Source organism: Lipotes vexillifer, unplaced genomic scaffold (assembly GCF_000442215.2).
Source record: "Lipotes vexillifer unplaced genomic scaffold, Lipotes_vexillifer_v1.1 scaffold95, whole genome shotgun sequence".
Taxonomy (NCBI): domain Eukaryota; kingdom Metazoa; phylum Chordata; class Mammalia; order Artiodactyla; family Lipotidae; genus Lipotes; species Lipotes vexillifer.
The window spans coordinates 1,599,222-1,604,052 of record NW_006791458.1 but is presented as its reverse complement, the minus strand read 5'-3'; positions in this window follow the sequence as shown (position 1 = coordinate 1,604,052).

The window sequence follows — 4,831 nt, the reverse complement described above, 5'->3', positions numbered from 1 at the left end:
CATTAGATGGAAAAAGGCAGAATGTAACAGGCCAAATTTACTGATATGGGTGTATGCACCAGGGATTCTGGATTTAATATGTTAGCTCTTATAAGAATTTACTTACTTGGATAACTTGAACTCAACAGTGACCTACATATAATGAGTTTGAGATCCCATAACTTCCCTGGCACAATGTAGAGAAAGGAATTAAAAGACTTGGGGAGATAGAAATGTTGCTAAACTTATCACATGTGACCTTTGAACTTCCCTCACCCACTACCCACCCCTCCAGCTATATGGTTGAAGAGGGCCCAGAGGACACTCATTCCCTGAGATATTGAGCAATACATTAGTGAGGAGATCACCGATATGCTTGGAAATCTCTGTGGTGGCTTTTCTCTGTGGGCTTGTTTGATGGTAGAAGATGCTGCCACTGAGATGAGTTCATTGATTTCAGTGGGGTCGATAGGATCCTGGAGTAGCCGAAGCCAAGTGGCAGTGTTCAGTCATGAGAGAGAAGGTGGATGCACTTAGTGCCCAGCAGAGACAAAATGGAAATCAGAATGTTTTGATCCACAGGGATTGTTGATAGTAGCTGTGAAGGTTAATTTTATGTGTCAATTTGAGTGGGTCATCAGGTGCCCAGATATTTGGTCCAACATTATTCTGGGTGTTTCTGTGAGGATGTTTTTGGATGAGATGAACATTTAAAGTGGTGGACTTTGAATAAAGCAGATTGCCCTCCAAAATGTGGGTGGGCCTCATCCAATCAGTTGGAAACCTGAATAGAACAAAATGACTACCCCCAATCAAGAGAGAATTCTGTAGATAGCTGTCTTTGGACTGGAACTGCAGCATTGGCTCTCCTGGCTCTCTGGCCTACTGGCCCTCCCTGCAGATTTTGGACTTACCAGCCTCTATAATTATGCAAGACAATTCCTTCTAATCAGTCAGTCAATCCTACTGATTCTGTTCTCTGGAGAACCCTAATACAGTAGCTAAATGGTACAGTAGATCTAGGAATGGAATAGATAGGCAGTCTACTAAAACATTGCTTGATCTATGTAATGAAAAACCCTAGGGCTGGTGCCCAGAAATCTGACTAAAGTCACTACAGAGAGAGTCATAACCTCTCCTCCAGTTTCCAGACCTAAGCCAGTTGTCAGATCCAGAGCCCCTTGATTGAAGGATATGCTGAGTTCCCTTAAGAACTCCACGACACTGCCACAAGTATATACTAGAGACTTCCTCCAAGACTTCCCCAGAAACCTGCAGTCTTTAATAGGTGACTCAGTATTATGAAAAAAGGAGAGCCTCAGATCTTTTAGGGATTAAATAATAGGCACTGGCCCTGAATTGATGCTAATTCCTGGGACCAAAATACTACGATGGTCCACCAGTCAAAGTGAGAACTGGTGGTGGTCAGATAATGAATGGAGTATTGGACCAAGCTAAAATTACAGAGAGCCTAGTAGGTCTGTGAACCCAGTGGTTATAGCTCTAGTTCTTAAATGTGTAATTGGAATAGATATATTCAATTCCTGGCAGAACCCCCAGATTTGCCCTCTGATCCATGGAGTGAGGCCTATTATGGTAAAAAGGGACAAGTAGAAGTCCCTAGAAGTTCCCTTCCCTACCAGGGTAGTAAACCAAAATCAACACCACATTCCTGGAGGAAATTGCAGGGATTAGTGCCACCATCATAGGCTTAATATCTGTCACATCCCCATTTAAATTCACCTGCTTTTCCTGTGCAGAAGGTTGTTGGATCTGGAGATTGACTATGGATTACTGTAAACTTAACAGATAATGACTCCAGTTGCAGCTACTGTTCCAGATGTGTATCTCTACGAAAGAGAGTCAGCATAACCCTTGGCAACTCGTATACCATTAGTGATCTGGCAAATACTTTTTTCCCCTCTATATCAATTTCAGTGAATAACGCAAGCAGGTTGTTTTCACCTTGCAGAACCGAGATCACCTTCACAGTTCTGCCCTAGGGCTACATCGACTTAATGTCTGTGATAATCTAATCTGCAGAGATTTTGATCATCTTGACATTTCACAGATCATCAAATTTGTCTACTTCACTGATGACATACAGATGGCATCTGATAAGAAGGTAGAAGCAAGTACTTTAGATGCCTTAGTAAAATGCATGTGAGTCAGAGGGTGGGAAATAAACCTCATAAAAATTCAGGGACTCATCCACCTTGGTGAAGTTTCTGATGTGCAAAGGAGTGTATGTTAGTCTGCTTGGGCTGCCATAAGAAAACACCATAAACTGGGTGGCTTAAACAGCAGAAACTCCTCAGTTATGGAGGTTGATAAATCCAAGATCAAGGTGTGGCAAGGTAGGTTTAATTCTGAGGCCTCTTTTCCTGGCTTGTAGGAGGCCGCCACCTTTCTGTGTGCTCACATGACCTCTTCTTTATGTGCCAGAGAGAGAGCAAGCCTTTCAATAAAGGCATTAATCCCACTGGGTCAGGCTCCCACCCTCATGACTCCATCTAAACCTAACTACCTCCTCCCAAAGGCACATCTTCAGATGTCACACACTGGGGCTTAGGATTTCACCATATGAATTTGGGGGTGAACACAGACATTCAGTTCATAACAGAGTGTGGCAACAGACCGACACCTATGGAATTTATTGGTCTTGTCATGAACTTCATCACTCAGAGGCACCTGGTCTGTTAGAATGATAGAATGAGCTACTTAATACTCAGTTACTTGCAACTGGGAGAAAAGAATCTAAAAAGATAAAGTTCTATCTTGTAGGATGCAAATGTGCTCTGAATTGGTAACCTATGAATATACTTCTCTTTTTTTTAATCCCCCAAGCCAGAATACATTTGTCTGGGAATCAAGGGATGGGCACCTAATAATTCACAGAATTTTTGCTTCCCATTTCTGTGACTGTGACTCTTGATATTTTGGAAGTCTCGGTTCCCAAGGGAGGAATGCTTTCACCAAGGGACCTAACAGTGTTTCCACTGAACTGGGAGTTGATACTGCTGGCTGACCGTATTTGGCTTGTGCTGTGGGGTTAATGCCAGTGGGCCTGAAATTGGTCTGGTCAAGGCATGGCATATCCTGATGAATAGTGTCGCTTTCTAACCGTGTTATCTGAGGAGTTTCAGGGTGGTTTGTATCAATTTGTTATCACTGTTTACTGTAACAGTGATATAGATGTGACTTACACCTGGAGACTTCTTCTGTACCGCCTCAATACCACAAAAAAAAAAAACACAAAAAACAAACCTTGGTGGTTGGGGCTAGTCATTAGGCAACAGAATAATTAATGGCACTGTTACTAAATTTGAGGAGCTGAGACTGTGTTTTCCTCATTCTGGAGAGAAGGTAAGAGCATCTTTATTTGTACAGAGGATAGTTACCTCTTAAGAGAACCACAAACCTATGTTTATTGTATAGAAATTCAATTATGGATAGAAGGATGACTGGCCAAAGAGATGGGCTGTGCTGGTTACTAAGCTCTTGTCTTTCAGCTTCAGACCCACCCTCTATATGTCCTGTAATCTGCTTTGTCATGCTGGGGCTGGGACCTCACAAAGAACATTGCTTTATCACCTTGCTTTCTGTTAGGCTCTGCAAATAAGGGGTGCAAGAGACATGGTGGAAACGTAGAGGAAGGACCAGGGATTTACTCCCTCCTCATTTGCTTCCTGCTGCTGACAGTATCCTCCCTGCAGTGGTTCTTCACCCTGGCAGTGAGAGTTAGTTTAGGAGCAGCAGTTGGTTTAAGTTATCAGTGTTTTCACACTTCCAGAGCCGCCTCATCCTACATGCTCAGAGATGGCAGCATAGGCAGACTGGCACCCATTCTTCAGACTTTTGAGCTCCTAAGACAGTAATACCAGTCAGGCAGGGCCTCTTCCTCAGACACTGGAGTCTCACTTCCAAGGGACCCCTCATCCAAGCTTTCACATTTTAATAATGCCAGCCTCTTTTCTTGTTCATCTAGCCCTAGTGATGCTGTTTCCTGCATTTACTATCTCTGTGACACCTCAGTATCCCCCTTTGCCTATTAAGTTCTCCAATACCTGGCCAATGATTCTTCTCTGTAGATTTGTTTTATTTAAAAATTGGTACAGTTTCTGATCTTACTGGACTCTGTTTGATACATGGATACCTATACATTTATATAAACAGATAGCTATAGCAAAATGTTAACACTTTTTGAATCTAGAAAACAGCCATATGGGTGTTCATTGTATTACTCTTCCAACTTTTTGGTATATTTGAGACCTTTCATAATAAAGTATTAGTGATAAGGTCTCCTGAAAATCTGGATAAATATCAGTACCAGAATTAAAAAACCTGATAAAGGGCGAAAGTCTCCAAAATTATAGTAGAAGGAAATGATACATAGAACTGTGGTTGCTCCAGAAACCAAGCTGATGCCATTTCAAAAAAAAATGGAAACAAAACAAAAAAATAAACAACAAAAAGTCTATTTTTCTGTTTATATCTAGAAAAGGTTCTATCTACTATGTCACACCACCAAAATTAAGTGAATGAAATATGACCTCTGTAGAAAAAAATGAAAAGGTTCTCTAGAGAAAACTTGTCTGTTTCATCTTATAGGGGAGAAAAACTGAGGCCCAGGACAGGTAAGAGTTGTCCAAAATCACACAGTAAAATTAATGGAGTCAAAACTTTCCCATTAGCCATTCATAATAAGTAAGATTGGAAACCAAGTATATGAAGTAAGTCTCTTGGTTGCATGTGACAGGAAACTGCAAAAGAGGGAATTAGCCCATATAACTGAAAAGTAAAAAAGTATGACTGCATTTAGGTATGGAAGCAATGTCATAAGGAATCTCTT